The sequence below is a fragment of the Thamnophis sirtalis genome, unplaced genomic scaffold, assembly GCF_051295495.1.
Source record: "Thamnophis sirtalis isolate CommonGarterSnake01/CBP01778 unplaced genomic scaffold, rThaSir2_p1.2 scaffold_11, whole genome shotgun sequence".
NCBI classification, from domain to species: domain Eukaryota; kingdom Metazoa; phylum Chordata; class Lepidosauria; order Squamata; family Natricidae; genus Thamnophis; species Thamnophis sirtalis.
In genome coordinates this window covers 32210189-32228271 of record NW_028261391.1, presented here as the reverse complement: position 1 = coordinate 32228271, position 18083 = coordinate 32210189, and the positions used below count along the sequence as shown (strand labels likewise).

General features: G+C 45.1%; 1 protein-coding gene across 2 annotated transcripts in view; it reads right to left on the bottom strand.

Moving 5' to 3' along the window:
• The window catches only part of SERPINE2 (serpin family E member 2), a 35881-nt gene extending 23782 nt beyond the window's left edge, over positions 1-12099 (bottom strand). Inside the window, exon 1 of one of the 2 annotated variants that reach the window (XM_087725483.1) lies at positions 11997-12099. The gene's annotated coding sequence lies outside the window, so the exon portion shown is untranslated. Of the gene's footprint in view, positions 1-10836; positions 11022-11996 lie in introns of those variants that run through there. The other variant, XM_087725482.1, reaches the window with a different exon arrangement.
• Positions 12100-18083: the final 5984 nt, after the last annotated feature.

Sequence of the window (18083 nt, the reverse complement as noted above, 5' to 3'; positions counted from 1 at the left end):
AAAGACTAAAGCCCCACTCGAATGGTATGACTGTTGTTCTTTTTAACGGTGTATGATCTTCATGTTATGTTTGTAACTTGTCTGTTCTTCCCCTCCCTTGAATTGTGAGCCACCCTGAGTCCCCTCAGGGAAAAGGGCAGCATACAAATAAAGTAAAATCTAAAATCTAAATCTAAATCTAACCCCAGGGACATTAAGTGAATATGAGGTACCTTGTGGATGAGGAAAGCCTTGGGAGGCCCACCATCCAAATAGATCCATAAAGGAGGTAGACAAGGAGCAGAAAGTTTTGCAAACCCCAAAACAGGACAGCAAAAATAAGAGCTCAGATAGATTTGGGCACAGCACCATGTTCCAATGCCAGAGAGGCTTCCAAAGAAGCCTTCATCCTTGGACATTGTGTTGTATATTGTGTGTTGTGTGAGGGAAAGACGCAGGAGCCATGGATCAGAGAGTAAGATGTTTATTAGTAGGTGACAAGCGATTCAAACGTTCCCTGCAACTGTCAGGGTATTTATACTAGCACTCAGACCAACTGTCAAAACGACCAACCAATCAGGTCGCAGCTGGTATTTGCATATTGAATATGCAACACATTGAAACCCTTTTTGTGGACTGTACCTCAGCCCCAATCCACTGGCCATTGGGAGATTGAAAACCTCTCCTGGCTCTTGCTAGCTTTGGTGATGCCAGCCTACTCTATGGAAAGTCATCAGGTTCAGGACAAGTTTCCCAAAGCCTTTCCCTTACTTAATCCCCTTCCTCCTTCAAAAACCCACATTTCTTCTATAAAGAAAAACAAATAGTTGGGAGGGATAGACTTGTTGATCTTCCCCCAGGGGTGGTATTCAGCCAGTTTCTGATAGGTTCTGGAGAACCAGTAGCAGAAATTTTGAGTAGTTCGGAGAATGGGCAAATAGGCTGGCCCCGCCCCCGCTGCCTCCCAACTGATCTTCTTTTGGGCATTTGTTGCTCTGAACAGTGGAAAGGAGCTGGAAAGCAGGTAAGTGGGGGAGGGAGAAAATGGGGATTTTGCAGAAACCTTCCCCCAGGAGTGGGGAGGGAATGGGGATTTTGCAGTATCCACCCCCTGCCAGGCCCACAAAGCCACACCCACAAAGTCATGTCACGCCACGCCCACAGAACCAATAGTAAAAAAATTTGAATCCCACCACTGTGACTTCTCCCCTCCATCCATTAGGTGCTAAAAGTAAACTTTCCACCTCTGAGCTCCAATCTCTATCTCTCATTTGTTAAATTTACTCCACGTCTGGAAAAAGATGCCAGAATCTGTACTTACCTTGACTGCAGGTTGAAGAGTAGAGGAAAGGAAGCAAGCAAGCAAAGAAAAACCTTCTGCAGTGTGTGCGGAGGAAATGAAGAAAAAGTGCATAAGCGTGTAAAGCACAAACACGCAGCGAACGTTCAAGGCAGAAGCTGGGTCCTAAAGGCAGTTAGATAGCAGAAAGCTTAGAAACCTTTGGAAAGAGGTTTCAGGTTTCCAAGCTATTTGCTTGCCTATCTTGACTCCTTTAGGACCCAACTTCTACCCTGGCATCCTTCTCTTTTTTAAAGAACTTTTTCTTGGACTCTCAAAGATAAAAGCTTCAGGAAGATTTTCTTTGCTTGCTTGCTCGCTTCCTTTCCTGTATCTTCAGCCTGGCAGTGAGTCATCTCTAAGTAACTTACAGATCTTGTTATTCTCTTTCTAGGTATGCAGAAAACTTAACAAATTAAATGGTCAAAAAGGATCGAGATTGGAAGGCAGAGGTATAATTTATTTTCAATACCTAAAGAGAGAGGGAATTATAAGGGCAAATGACTGTGGTGCTTCAGGGTGTCTCCTAACTTTGAAACATGATGTATGATTGTATATAGTTGGGGGGGGGGAGTTGTCATAACATTGGTCATTAACTGACCTGTCCTATCTTGAGGACTACCTACACTAGAGGTGTTAAATTACTGAAATTGTTTACTTTGTAAACTTGTAAATTGTAGACTTGTGTAGAAATAGGGGGAATATTTTTTTTATATATCTTCTTTTTCTCTATCTGAACTGTTTACATTTTTTTAGTTTGTATTAATGTTTTATCTGTGCATTTACAAACTTTAATAAATGATTGCAAAAAAGAAAGCCAATGGACACAATATTGGGAAAGACACAATATATATAAATGCTAGGTCTCCAAAGTAAATGGGAGAATTAGAGTGCTAATGGTATCCTTTTTGTCATGGCTGCTGGCATCTCTTCCTTTTTACGACCCTGTCATTCAATTTGGAAATTACTTTATCTTTAAATATTTTTCATGTATAACCTGCACCTTCTTTTCTTAAGTCATTCTAGTGTCCAAATAATTTTTTCACTACTTTCCTTTTTCCCCCGGAACATTTTCCCCCAGAATTCACTCTTGACAATATCAAATAATAGTCTGTCCCATATTCAAACATCTTACTTTTGCATTCTTCATTATTTTTTAAAAAGGAGACTAGAGACTCCTTTTATTTGGCTGGCTGTAGGAACATTATCTTCCAAGTCTGATTGTGTTCCTCTTCCTTTCTTTTTTATAGCTGCCTGAAACCTTTACACACACTTTCTACAGTCTTTGTGGGTTTTTTGGGGTGGTGGTGGTGGTGTAACAATCTCCCCTCTCTCCCTGGAAGTCATAAGCTTTTCTCTCTTCTCATTGTAATTGGCTTTGAAATAGACAAGTTAGAACAGATCAAAAGAGCTAAGATTTCTTCTTTTATTCAATTTATAGACAGCAGAGGGGGCACTTACTTGCAGATAAAGACACCTATTAAAGATTAGAATCTTTTAAAATAAAAAAATGATTGTTTCTCCATTTATTAGAACAAATTCCACTGTTCTGGTTTATTAGTGATAAATTATTTTATCCAAAATATTCTAAAGGCCTCATTTACTTCTTACAAAAAAAAATCCATTCAACCCAGTCTTCTCTACTCTACTATTCTCCAGAAGGGTCAATAAAAGGCTATTATCATCCCCAGCCAGCATAATCATGGACAACTTGGCCCAGTATTTTTAAGATATGCAGCAGAACATCAGAATGGGGTTAGCATGTAGTCACAGGTAATACAGAGGTCCCAACATGTTTTTTTAGGAAGAGATGAAAAAGTTGCCAACCTAAATTGTACTTGAATATGTGCAGCATCGCTGTTGTAGCACAAACTATATCCCTTTTACATATTAAGAAATATTAATCACTTAAGTCTTCACTTCCTCAAACATGGTCCACTATCATCATACTGTTTAATTGCTTCAGGATCCAATCTGGGTTGGTCGCTGGAACCAGAGGTTTAGTCTTCTGAGCTTTCGGACTTGTGCTGGAGCCCATCCTCAGGAACTTCCCTCTGGCAGAGTGTGTGCTTTGGGCTATTCTGTGTGATATTTATATGTGGCTGTCTGAAAGCTCAGAAGACTAAACCTCTGGTCCTGGTAGCCAATCCAAATGTATGCTGCAACATTATCCTGGGACACATATATTCGCCTATTTAATTGTGTACTATCCTATGAAATACAGTTTTAATGGCAGTGAGCTGTTAATGATAATTTAGAATTAACTAGTGAGAATACCATACTTATTTAATTAATATACTGTAGTCATCTATTTGCTACCTATGAGAATTCATTGATTATCACTAATATAATAGTTACAGGACTTTGTGTTTAGCACATCAAGAGTATAGGATTATGTTTTATAAGACACAGTTACCTACAATGTAATATACTTAATTAAAAATTAATGAGTACAGAGTAAAAACCAGAACTTAGAACAACACTGTACATAATACTTTATATTTTAGGAAAGCTACATTTTTAGTTCTCAAGGTATTCCAGTGTATTTATATGAGCCTCATTTAACATTACTGAAACTTCCAAAACATTCACCCAGAGTTCTGTTAGGCTATCAAAGTTAATACGTTACTGCCCACAAATACAAGAGGTATGACAATATTGCATCTATAAAGTTCAACAAATTTGCTTAAACCTTTATTTTGGGGCCAGAATATACACAGCCAAAGTTCTGGACAAGTTGTAAATAAGTTTTACTTGTTTTATTCCATGCCTATCATTTGTTCATATTATCTTGAATTATTCAAATAGTCTCTAAACCTCTTTGGGGTGGGGGGTGTTCTGTTTCCAGAGCATGCATTTTGCCACTGACCTAATTCTTCATTCTGAGCAGTTTCTGAAAGGATGTTGTCAGCAACTACTCATTAGAGAGCCAAATGCTTTGGCAAGCTTTAACTGGGATAGACATTCCACTTCCAGAATGGAGTGAACAAAAGGTTCACTTCCATTTCCGGTTGTTTAAATTTCCACTAGTAGAAAAGTCACTCAGTTCAGTATAGGTGAGAATATAAAGAGACAAGTAGAAAAAAAGTGACTCCATTTGGCACAAATGTAATTCCACACCTGATTTAAGAAAAGTGCATTCAACCCATACTGACATGTGTCTGCATTTGCTGTGCCTTCAGGATGTTGTTTTCAAGTATTACATTTTAGGTAAGCTTAAGTGAACTGCAACATAATTAGCTTGTGCTTTTCTGTTTGTGAAAAGTGAACACACACACAAATTATTGGCATGTTCTTTTAGAAAATATTTATTTTATTTATTTAAAATAAATAAAATAAATATTTCAAACCTCAGGTCAAGTATTACTTTCTGTTCACTCAAGTTGATAATTTTTTCAACAGATAATTTTTCCAACTATTGGCAACTCCAAATCTCAACCAATAAATGCTCTGTCTTACACATTGGCAACAAAAATCAGAACACCAAATACAAGCTGGGCGGATAAGACCTCATAGATGACCCTCACTCTGTCAAGGACCTATGAGTACTCATCTCAAATGATCTAAGCCTCAGAGTTCATTGTAACAGCATTGCCAAAAATGCATTAAGAATTGTTAACCTAATTTTTCTCCAGTAACACTGCACTGCTAACTAGGGCATACAAAACTTTTGCCAGACCAATCCTTGAGTACAGCTCTTCTGCCTGGAATCCATACTGTGTATTGGACATCAAGCAGGTTCAGAGGTATTTCATGAAAAGAATACTCTTCTGCTCACAATAACCCTAACCTTATGCCACTAGACTTGAAATTTTGGGCTTGGACAACCTTGAACTACGTCGCCTACAGTCTGACCTAAGCATAGTACACAAAATTGTCTGCTACAACATCCTACCTGTCAACAACTACTTCAGCTTCAACCTCAATAATACACAGGCAAACAATAGATACAAACTCAAGGTAAATCGCTCCAAACTCGATTGCAGAAAATATGACTTCAGCAATAGAGTGGTCAATGCCTGGAATGCTCTACCTGACTCCGTTGTTACCTCCTCTAACCTCATAGCTTTAACCTTAAACTGTCTACCGTGGATCTCACACCATTCCTAAGAGGTCTGTAAGGGGGCATGCATAAGTGCACCAGCGTGCCTACCGTCCCTGCACTACTGTCCCTATTTATTTGTATTCATTTCATGTGCTCATGTCCATGTTTATACTTATACCTGTTATCTCGTACATGTTTAACTAACTAAATAAAATAAAATATTAAATTCAGCAATACAATGCTTATTATCAAACTCAAACACTACAACTAATAAAGCTATTTGCAAGTAATTTCCCAATTACTTAACATTGCATGTCATTTTTAACATGCCTTTTTATGATGTTTTAAATTTATACAAAGATGCCTATATAAACTATGTACTGATTAAGCTATATAATTACAATGCATTTTTCATTCTGTGATACTAAGTATCACAAGGAACTTCCAGAGGCATAATAATATTAAGGCTACAAACATCTGTTTTATTCTAAAACTGTCTTAAGAAAGTCCTATACCAAGAAAACTACTCTGTATTTAGAGGTGGTGTTAGCGGAATTGGGATAAACCAAGTCTTCCATGTAAAAGCTTTATTCATTAGTTTATTAAAACAAGTTTAAGTATGCAATAGGATTTCCACTGGAAATTGGAGTCATTTGGAGAAACACAGTGGTTAGAATGCTATATTGCAGGCTAATTCTGCTCACTGCCAAGAGTTCAATTCCTCCGATCCTGACCAGCTCAAGGTTGACACAGCCTTCCATCCTTCTGAGGTGGGTAAAATGAGGATCTAGACTATTGGGGGCAATATGCACTGTAAACCACTTAAAGAAGGCTGTAAAGCACTGTATAGAGGCTGTGATATAGAACTCTAAGTGCTATTGCTACCACTATTAAAAACCAGCAAGCAGCATGACAATACCTCAGTCAGGAAAAATTGCTGCAATATGGGAGATTCATTGTTGCACTAGGAATTATGACTTTTAGAATGCTGATAATCATAACCTGTGTCCCACATGAACATGCATAGATCCTTCATGTTCCTCAGTTACAGCAAATCATAGGAGTCTTCAGATGAGAAAATAGGCAAACTCCTACCAGATGAGGATAAATTCTTCCCAACAGTAGAAATGTAAGAAAAATAGAGCACTGCAAGTAAATACACATGGGAAAATGAGGTTACAAATAAAAGCCGTGCTGGCCTAGTGGTTAGAATGCAGTACTTCAGGCTACCTAACTGCTCACTCCAGGAGTTCAGTTCCCACCGGTTCAAGGTTTGACTCAGCCTTCCATCCTTCCAAGGTCAGTAAAATGAGGACCCAGATTGTTGGGGGAAATATGCTGATTCTGTAAACTGCTTAGAGAGGACTTTAAAGCATTGTGAAGTGATATATAAGTCTAAGTGTTAATGCTATTATTGTAGAAATGAATAATTTGTATTTATTTTCAAGAATGTTCTGACTCAGCAAAGTGAAGAGATGCCAGGATCAAATTGAGAGAAGGCAAAACATACAGATAACATCTAATAAATACAATGGCAACACCAAGATTTGGTACACAGTTTAAGCTCCTGTCTATATGATCCATACAATCATTTTTTTATACTTTCATAGTGGTTAACCAAATTATGGTTCAGCATTACTTGTGAATGCAGTCAATTTCTACCTAATGAATTGTTAGGTCACAGCTGGAATATTGTGGGCAGTTCTTTCACTGCGTCTCAAAAAGGATGTGGTGGAAATTTATTTATTTATTGGATTTGTTTGCAGAGTTAAAGAAGTTTGCTGAATTAGAGTGGGTTTGGACTTCAACAAAGATGACCAGGGGGCTAATGCAACCTCCATAAGAGGAAAGAGTGTAATATCTGAGACTTTTTAATATAGAAAGCAAGTGAATGAGAGAATTAAAAAGTACAAAAGTTTGCATGGTATGGATAGAATAGCAAAGGAGAAGTTAATTTTCCCTTCCTGGATTAGTAAAATTGAGGTAAACCAATAAAATTGAATCTGGGAGAACAAAACATTTAAAACAATATATAAATAAACTTGGAATCTGCTACCATGAGATGTAGAGCTATTAAGCCTGGCTGGCTGCAAAAAAAAAAAAAAAAAAAAAAAGAGTTGGACCAATTCCTAAAAGTCACAGGAAAGCAAGCCTTGATGTCACTGTTGCTACCTTTGAAGATCATGTGCTGGGAGATTTGTGGGTTTCCTTGTGCAATTGGTTGGCCACTCTGAGAACAGACAGATAGAGTAGATGGGCCGGCCATCCAATCCAACAGGGCACTGCTTATATTCATATGTTACCTTATTTTTCAATTGAATAAAGCAATGTATTTTTCCATTTGCCAAATGGGATGCATTGATAGCAATTACTGACTCTAGTTTTTCCACTTATTCATCAGTCCAAAGATTCTGTAGGCTCTGCTTGCTTTAGGTTTTCTACAAACTGAATTTAACCTTGATGACTTGCTCAACTCCTATTGACTATCCCACAAAATTTTCCCACAGGACTGGCATTGAGACCTTTCCTAATAGACTATGGAGTTTCACAAACTGCAATTCCCTTCATACAGAGCTCTTCTATACTGAGCTGGCCTGACGGTGATCATTTCCTGGGAATTTTAATCTTGCAGGTGCCTGACAAACTGCTTGTCCTAAGAATTGTAACTATGGGATGAGATGGACTCTGCTCTACTTGGATTAAGTGGATTATTATAACAGGAAGAAACACTTACTAAAATCTGAAATTCTGAGTCAGCAAATCAAAATTATAAGAACTAACAGTTCAGGTGAGTCAATTATTTGCCACTGCTCTAATCTACTTCAGTGACTCCAACCTGTTCTTGGATCATCCTCAGTCCCAAAAGGTATTTTGATGTACATTGCCTGGAAGCCAAGAAAGGTTTGATTTGGCTTTTTAATAAATATCAGAAATATTCTGCAGCCATGTCCTATTAGCAATTTAAGAATGCAGAGAAGGCATTAGAAGCAATTGCTTTGTGGGAAGACAAGGGAAATGGCTTTCTGACAGTAGCCACTGAAGCCAGAAACTCAACTCCACTCTGGCAACTCTATCATTAAAACATCCACTTTGCCCCACTTTTACAACACCAGCTAACATCTGAGAGGCACATTTTAGTTCTCTTAACACATAAATAAAAGCCAAATCAAATTGATCTGAATGCCTCTTCCCGATAGCTACCAGTAACAACTCCAGAAATTAAAAATTAAGCTTAGAAACCTAAACCAGAAAACGCACCAGGCAAGGATTACCTAATAGCAGAACTGTAAGACCTTAGAATGGTAAACCCCAGTATCACTCACCCTTTCTAATTGCCAGAACATTGGGGCACAGCAGTAATATTTGCTATAACAGTAGGAAGAAAATTGAATGACCATCCAATTAATTTATAGAAGGATCATCTGTACACCAAACATCTGAAGACAAAATTGTTTGACTGGCCAAAAGCATTTATCGAAGAATTAGGAATAATTGTGTAAAAAAGAGAAAGTCCCAGTATTTGCTAAACATCCCAGAATTTACAGGTGCCTAGTTAAATGATCACAGAATTGACGAAACCAATATTTTAAAATACCTTAGAATCAATTTTCAAGTCTCTGATGAGAGAAGGGCTCATTCAGACCATGTAGTCTAGAATGCAGCCATATCAAATTTTCTATTGATCAAGGGATGCCATACTAATCCTTGATGCTTTAAAGTTATTCTATGTCCAGGTGTGGTCTCAGCTCCTCAATGGTTGTCCACTAGGCCCTATGGTAACTACTCAAAAACTGCTATCTAAACTACTATAGTAATATTACTATTACTATTAGTCTTCTCATTGTTCCTATCATCCATCTCCTCCCACTTATGCCTACAGGATTGTAACATGTTGGTTGTTATCCTTACGATTTATATTGATATTTCCTGATTGCTTATTTGTACCCTATGACTATCATTAAGTGTTGTACCTTATGATTCTTGATAAATGTATCTTGTCTTTTTATGTGCACTGACAGCATATGCACCATAGACAAATTCCTTATGTGTCCAATCACACTTGGCCAATAAAGAATTCTATTCTATTCTGTTTAAGGTTCTACAAAGTATCAAATTTCCACCCGGTGTCTCAAATATAGTTCTCCAGAAGGCTGGTGTAAATAAGATTGAAAGAAATATTCAGCTTTTCATCTATTGATTGTAGGTAAATTTCTGCTCACAGACTTGACCTCTGTCACTAGCAGATAATTTTAATGCTATATGGAGAAGGGATCTATCTGAGAAGCTACTCGTGTATAGAGTCTGAAGAAGTTCTCCTATTCCTAGATTTAAAACTTGCCAAAAAGGTACCCAGAACCCATTGGACACTGTGTCTTTGTCATGTAGATGCTGCTGGAGATACATACAGCTTTTACAGGGATTCCAGGGCTCCTTTTATTTATCCTGATACAACAAATACTCCTGGCACACAGAAGCTTTTTACATGCAAATCCTCCTCTTGGACCAGACAACTCTACTTCTTTTGGCTGCTGCTAAATTCTGCCATACAGATACTAAATCTAGACAGGAACTAACAACTTCCAAGGATAATATTTTCCATACGCCTGCCATGTAGCTCTGCCTATGGATGGGACAGTTTAAAAAAAATACGGATCGTTTTAAAAAAATACCAGGATTTTACTCTTCATTTTTAGATTATTCTTAGCTCAACTTCTACTTGTTTTGAGTTTAGAATTAACCATAGCACATTACCCCCATAGGCAGAAAGTAATCAGAACATAGACGTTTTCTGTGCTGCTGTCTAAATCGTTTCGGTTTTGCTTTGTTTTTATTCTTGCTTTTATCCTGACCCTTGGCCAAAATTAAGAATTGCTCGCTCGCTTGCTTGCTTACCATCCTCAAACGGTTCGCAGTAGCCAACATCCTCTGTTCCATCAGAGGGAGGCGAACTGCCTTGTTCGAAAATTGCAAATTTAACTCATCAAATTCGTGAGAAACACACTTCGCTGCACACACACACACACACACACACAAACTTTTCAAGCCCCAGAGTTATTTCTGTTCCGCAAACTCAATTTTCTCCCCAGCAATTACATTTCAGCCCATTTGCTGGCGGGCCAGTCTTAACAAACTCCCGGGCTGTCATCCGGCATGCAAGAATTTGAACCAACCTCTCTCTCCCAGCCGCGGGCAGTCGGGGGCAAAGGAAGAGCAGTGAGGGCGCGGGTGTGGGGGGGGGGACGCTTGGGGAGACCCCGAGGGAGGGTGGGATGGAAAGGAAGAAAAGGGAAAGAGAGCAAGCCAATCACGTCCATATGGAAGAAGCCGAAGGGAGGAGAGAAACCCAATTCAAACCAGAGGGAGAAACAAAAGAAGGGAGAAGAAGGGGGAAAAAAGGGCGCGCGCTTTGGAAACTCGCTTCCCCGGAGAACTCATCCCTGGGAAAGGCAAAAGGCTCCCGCTTGAGACGTACCTCCCCTCGAAAGCGGCCGAAAAAAAACGGCTGCAGCTCCGCCTCGTCCTCCCACCGCTCGGCTCAGCGACTAAAGCGAGCCGCCCCGAATCCAGCATTTATCCCGCCGCGGTCGAGAGCGCGCAGAAGCGACCAGGCGGCGCCCACTTCTCTCTCTCTCTCTCTCTCTCTCTCTCTCGCCCCTCTCCGCAACATCCGCCTCCTCGCTTCCACTTTCTCCGCCGCGTTCCAAGCTTTCACTTTCTTCCGAGCCGCCAGAAAACGAAGAGAGAGAGATAGAGAGAGAGAGAAAAAAGGGAGGGGGAACTCGCTGGTCCTGATCCCTTTCCAAGCGAGCAGCCCTCCCCGTCAGGAAAGCCCGGTCGCCGCTGGCTCTTTCTTCGCCGCCGCCTCCCCCACTTCACCCAAGAGAGAAAGCAGGAGGGCGTCTTCGGGCTCCGGCGCCAAAGCCACTTAGCTCTGTCGGTGTGGCTCCTGCTCTGTTTCGCTTACAGGCGGAATTCTTGCCTCATTGCCTCAGGGTGGGCTTGAGAGAGAATTGTAGTTGCTTTCACCGATAGCAACTATATCTGTTTTTAAAAAAATAAACAGATAGCAGCCGTATCTTTAAAAAAAATACCAAAGGGAGAAACAAAAACCTCAAGTGATCTGAATGACGGTTTAAATCAGCCCCCCCCCCCCAAACTTGTCAACTTTAAGACTTGTGGACTTCAATTCCCAGAATTCTCCAGCCATGTCTGCTGGCTGGAGGATTCTGGGAGTTGAAGTCCACAAGTCTTAAAGTTGACAAGTTGGAAGACCTTCGTTTTAAATTAATAGCCCTACAGCAAAAGTGGTATTCAGCAGGTTCTGGCTAGTTCTGGACAACTAGTAGCGGAAATTGTGAGTACTTTGGAGAACCGGTAAATACCACCTCTGGCTGCCCCTGCCTCCATCTATTATCTGCCTCTCGAGTCCCAGCTGATCGGGAGGGAATGGGGATTTTGCAGTAATCTTCCCTGGAGTGGGGAAGGAATGGAGATTTTACAGTATCCTTTCCCTGTCACGCCCACCAAGCCATACCACGCTCACCAAACCACGCCCACAGAACCAGTAGTAAAAAAAAATTTGAACCCCGGCCCTCCCGTACAGCCAGAAAATGTTGTAGTTATGTCCTACACCTGTCCAAGATGAAAGACGTATCTTGCATACGCCGTTTCTTCCAGCCTCTCCCGATTTCCCTTTTCTCCCCCGGAGCCGCATAACTTGGCCAGTTGCTCAGTCTCCCTGAGTAACTGTTAAAAAGATTTTCCTGTTGAGGTTTTTGTTGGGTTGGGTTGACTCCGCAATTGGTAAACATCCCTAGTGAAAGTAGAAATAGGCTGATCAGAGATAAACTTCCCTGGTGCGTATGAACAATATCGTTTGGCTATACAGGGAACATCTGCAGTCACATTAAGCAGAAACAAAAGAAACCAGCACACTAAGACATGCAAAGTCATGCATATGTCATGCATATGTCATAATATGATATTCAGGTTTAGCTAGACTAGGGAAATAAGATTGTCATAGAAGAAATAGAGACTACCCACTTTTGACTCTAGCTTCATCCACTACAATTCTTAATCTTCTAATCAAATATTAATAGGTAACCGTCTGAAAAATATTTTCAAATTAAAATGTTCTACATTTCTGTGCATACTGCATCGCATTGCTAAATGTGTTGGATTGCAAATGCACTTTCAGACTTAATTTCTATATCCTTTACTAGCACAAACAAGAAAGAAATTTGTTCAGTTTATATTTTAATGCAAAATTCCGTCCCATCTTCTATCTGTTTGAAGAAGTGTTGCGCTTCCCACAACAAATAAAAAAATAAAAATTCTCATTATTTGAGTTCATTTTTAAAAAAAAATCAGACCTAAAATTATACCTTGTATTTTCATTTGTTCTTACCAAGCAGAATTTAAAGTACATTGCATGAAGCTGAGATTCCTTCTCTGATATGCAAAACAGAAGGAAAAAGTTGCTAACTACAGGATTCCCAGGCTGGTTGCAATTCATTAATGCAACAAGTAACCATCGTTGTTCACTTAAAATGAACCACGTAAGGCCTCTAAGACCTCCACGCCACAATACTTGTTTCAATACTGTTGAATACTAGCGCAGGAAATACAAGCGCGGGAATAAAGGACTCCCTTCTGATTGGTTCCCAGGCGGAGCTGGTTCAATCCTCGCCCTGATTGGTCGAGCTACTCGACGCCCCATTGGCTCCTCGTTCAAACCCGGAGGTATAAATGTTTGGCGCGAACCACGCCACGTTGAATCGTAGTCACTCTGTTCTCAATAAAGGTTGCTGTTGCGTACCCGTTTGTCGCGTCCTTTCCCTTCGTTCCAAGATGCAAAACTGGCGACGAAGGTGGGATGCCGATTCCCGCGACCATGGAGAAGAACAAGCCAGCTGCCACCGCGTCTGAACCAGCACGAACGCTATCCTCAGGCTGAGAACTCCGGCAGCGAACGCAAAATTTTCTCCGCCCTCTTCCTCCCCCTCTCTGGCCCCACACCACGATGGCATCAGCGCTTCCTCCTTTCGCGCCATTCGGATCCGCCGGAGAATCATGGGACGGCTTCATGGAGCGCTTCGAGTGCTACTTAATCGCATCGAAGAACCAGGCACAGACCGACGAGGAGAAATGCAGCTTCTTCTTGTCCTGCTGTGAGCCTTCCATGTTCGCCTCTGCGAGAGCCCTGGCCGCCCCGAGGCCAGCCTACAAACTTGGGTGGGACGAGCTGATGTCCAGGCTGAGGAACCACTACGCTCCCTCACCCTCTCTGATCGCACGCCGCTTCACCTTCCGCCGCCGAGTGCAGAAGCCCAACGAATCCATCAGCCAGTTTCTAGAGGTTTTGCGCACAGTGGCCGCCCAGTGCGATTTTGCAGACCTGGAGGAGAACCTCGTGGAGCAGTTTGTATGCGGGGTCCGCGACGTGCATTTGCGCAGCCGCATGCTCCGGAACCACAAAATCACCTTGGTGCAAGCCGTGGAGACCGCGCGAGCAGCGGAGCTCTCCGAACAATCCACGGCCGACATCGAACGCCTCCAGCTGAAAACCCCCGCGCAAACCGCCGCGGGGCCTTCCACCCAGACGAACCTCGTCGACGACCTCTCTCCTGCTGAAGACGAGGAGGAGGAAACCGTCGGACAAATGAGGACGCAGCCGAAGCGGAGGCCACACCAGCAACCACCAACGCCCGCTCAGCCGGTCTCAAACGCACCTTGCCGCGGATGCGGCGGCCGCCACAGCCGCGCATCCTGCCCGTTCCGTTCCGCCGTCTGCCGCCGCTGCCGAGGAGAAGGACACCTCGCCAGGGTCTGCCGGGCTCTCGTGCCAGCCCCTTCGTTCATGCAGCCCAGCGACCAGCGCCAGGCACCGCAACGCCGCCAACAGCCACGTCCTGCGAGGCGAGCTGAGGACTGCCACTCAACCTACCAGCCCTCCAGCGCCGACTGCGCGGTCTACCAGGCTTCCCACGTTCCCGCCGGCGATCGCAAAATCAGCACCGCCGTCCGACTCGAAGGTCAGCCTTGTCGAATGGAGGTGGACTCCGGGTCTTCCCGTTCTCTCCTATCTTGGGCCCTGTTTTCCCGCCTTTGTCCCGGGGTTCCCCAGAGCCATTTGCGCCCCGTCGGGGTCTCCCTCCTAGACTACCAGGGAAATGGGATTCCCACGGCAGGAATATTCCACATCCAGGTGGAATACGGAGACTTTAAGGGGAAACTCCCAGTTCTAATCGTCAGGAACGATCTGCCCGCTCTCCTCGGGTTGGATTGGTTTCCCGCTTTGGGCCTCACCATAGAGGGGGTGCACAGGGTAGTCCCCCTCACCGTAGATAGCGTTCTAGATGAGTTCGCAGATGTGTTCGATGGGAAACTGGGCTGTTATAAGGGCACCCCCATTTCCCTCTGCCTCGATCCCCAGGTCGCTCCCATTAGGCTGAAGGCACGCAGGGTCCCCTTCGCATTGAGAGCAAAGGTAGACGCCGAACTTGATAAGCTTATAGAGCAGGGGGTAATCGAGCCCGTAGATCACGCCCGTTGGGAAACCCCCATAGTCCTCCCGGTCAAACCCGACGGATCGGTGAGAATATGTGCCGACTATAAGTCGACCATCAATTTGGCCCTGCAGGCAAATCCATATCCGGTTCCCGTAGTGCAACACCTACTCCACTCCTTAGGGCAAGGCCGCATTTTCGCCAAGCTAGATATGGCACAGGCCTACCAGCAGCTTCCCGTAGACGACGATGCGGCTACAGCCCAGACCATCGTCACCCACCGCGGGGCCTTCCGTTGCCGCCGCCTCCAATTCGGCGTTTCGGTTGCCCCGGGGATTTTTCAGAGCCTCATGGAGCGGTTGCTCCACGGGCTCCCAGGCGTCGTCCCCTACTTCGACGACGTCCTGGTCGCAGCCCCCAGCCACTCGGAACTCCTGAAAATACTGCGGGAGGTTCTCACACGTTTTAGGGAGGCAGGACTGAAACTAAAGCGCAGCAAATGCGAAATTGCTGTTCCCAAAGTAGAATTCTTGGGGTTCCTCATCGATGCCCAAGGCATCCACCCCACTCCTTCCAAAGTTGCCGCCATCAAAAACGCACCTGCACCCACCTCTAGGGCGGAATTGCAGGCGTTCCTGGGGCTTTTAAACTTCTACGCCCCTTTTATTCCCCACAAGGCGTCGCTAGCTGAGCCGCTACACCGACTGCTTGACCGGTCAGCGGCCTGGCAATGGGGTAGCCGTGAAGCGCACGCGTTCGCGGCTATAAAAGACATTTTGACCTCGTCGGCAGTCCTAATTCAATATAGCGATAGGATGCCCCTAGTCCTGACTTGCGACGCCTCTCCCTATGGCATAGGGGCGGTCCTGAGCCATGCCCTCCCGAACGGCTCAGAGGCCCCCATAGCTTTCTATTCCCGGATACTCTCCTCCACGGAGCGGAACTACAGCCAAATCGATAAAGAAGCCCTGGCTGCAGTGTCCGGCATTAAGCGATTCCATGACTACCTCTATGGTAGGAATTTCACCCTTGTCACGGATCACAAGCCGCTCCTGGGGCTACTGGCAGGCGACAAGCCAACCCCCCCCATTTTGTCTCCCCGCATGACACGCTGGACGGAGTTCCTAACGGCGTATTCGTATACGCTGTTATACCGTCCGGGTAAGCAGCTAGGGCACGCAGACGCCCTGAGCCGTTGCCCTTTGCCAGAGACGGACACAGCCCACGTGCCCACTCTCTCTATTTTGTCCATCGCCGAATCCGACCTCCCCGTCTCTGCCGCGGACGTCGCAGCTTGCACAAAGGCTGACCCCGTCCTATCCCAAGTAGCTTCATGGGTTTTGAGGGGTTGGCCCGCGGAAAAGGTAGCGGAAGGATTCCGACCATTTAAGGCACGACAAGCCGAACTCGCCCTTCACGGGGGTTGTCTTGTCTGGGGGGATAGGGTAGTGATCCCCACAGCCCTGCGGGCACGAATCCTGCCCGCACTCCACAAAAACCACCCAGGCATAGCGCGAATGAAAGCCTTAGCCCGTAGCTATGTGTGGTGGCCCTTGCTAGATTCGGAAATTGCAGACTACGTAGGCCGATGCAGGATCTGCCAAAACTCTAGGCCGAATCCCCCCACAGCCGCCCCTCGTGAGTGGGAAATCCCTAGAGGCCCATGGTCCCGTTTACACATTGACTTTGCCGGCCCCTTCCACGGCCGAAACTTCATGATAGTAGTCGATGCTTACTCCAAGTGGGTGGAGCTGGTAATCATGACCTCCACCACAGCAGAGAGTACAGTGAGGGCCCTTCGTAAGATGTTCGCCACCCATGGGTTACCGGACGTGATAGTCTCAGATAATGGGCCCCAGTTTACCTCCACCACGTTCCAAGAATTCCTGGCCGAACAAGGAATCAGACACGCAGCCACAGCCCCTTATCACCCAGCTAGTAACGGCCGGGCGGAGCGCGCAGTTCGCTCAGCCAAAGAAGCTTTGGGCCGCATGGACCAGGGCGACTGGCAAGAAAGAGTGGCGGCTTACCTCTTGAGCCAGCACTCCATACCCTGCCCAACGACTAATAAAAGCCCCGCGGAGCTCTTGATGGGTAGGAGATTGCGAACCCCCCTAGACAGGCTCCATCCACTTTACGCAGGGGATCTGCCGAGCAACCTGGGGGCCCTCCCTTCCCACGCGTTTAAGTTAGGGGATCCTGTATGGGCCCGCTCCTTTTCTGGGGATCCACGGTGGGTTCCCGCAACCATCACAGCTCTGACGGGCCCCTGTTCCTTCAGGGTCGGCCTGGCCGACGGAACACAATGGAGGCGCCACGTGGACCAGTTAAGGCGACGCCTCCCCGCGGAAACAGACGGCCCGAGCCTCTCAGACACCCGCTCTCAGCATGAGCCACCCTCGATGACCTTCCTCCCAACGGACCGCCTCCACCCGGGGAACGGGGGACAAGCCGATGCGAACCTTTCGGACAAACGCGCCTCACCCGGCTACTCCCTTCCTCGAAGCCCTTATCGAGACTCTGAGCCTACACCCCAACCAGACTGCACGGGGCCACTGTTGGACACTCCTGTTGCCACGGAGACGCCACCCCGGACAAATGGACATCGGGCACGGGGCCCGGGGCCAGCGCCATCTCACGGGGCCGCGTCGCAGATTCACCGCCCCGCCACGGACACACCTCCGCCGGCGGTTCCCCCCCCGACGACAACCGCCGGGGAGCCACGAAGGTCGGGACGAGAACGTCACCGTCCCACCTACTTACAAGACTATGTTTGCCCTTCCTAAGGGAACTCTTTGACTAGGGGGGGAGGGGTGTTGAATACTAGCGCGGGAAATACAAGCGCGGGAATAAAGGACTCCCTTCTGATTGGTTCCCGGGCGGAGCCGGTTCAATCCTCGCCCTGATTGGTCGAGCTACTCGACGCCCCATTGGCTCCTCGTTCAAACCCGGAGGTATAAATGTTTGGCGCGAACCACGCCACGTTGAATCGTAGTCACTCTGTTCTCAATAAAGGTTGCTGTTGCGTACCCGTTTGTCGCGTCCTTTCCCTTCGTTCCAAGATGCAAAAAATACAGCACCCATGTTGCATACATTTTTTCCGACACGTTCAACCAGCCACTCCACTGCCTCCCTTCCCCAGAAAGGTTGCTATGAAGAGCTTGATAACTGCAACAAATGAAAAAAATAACATGTCAGCATTTTAGTAATC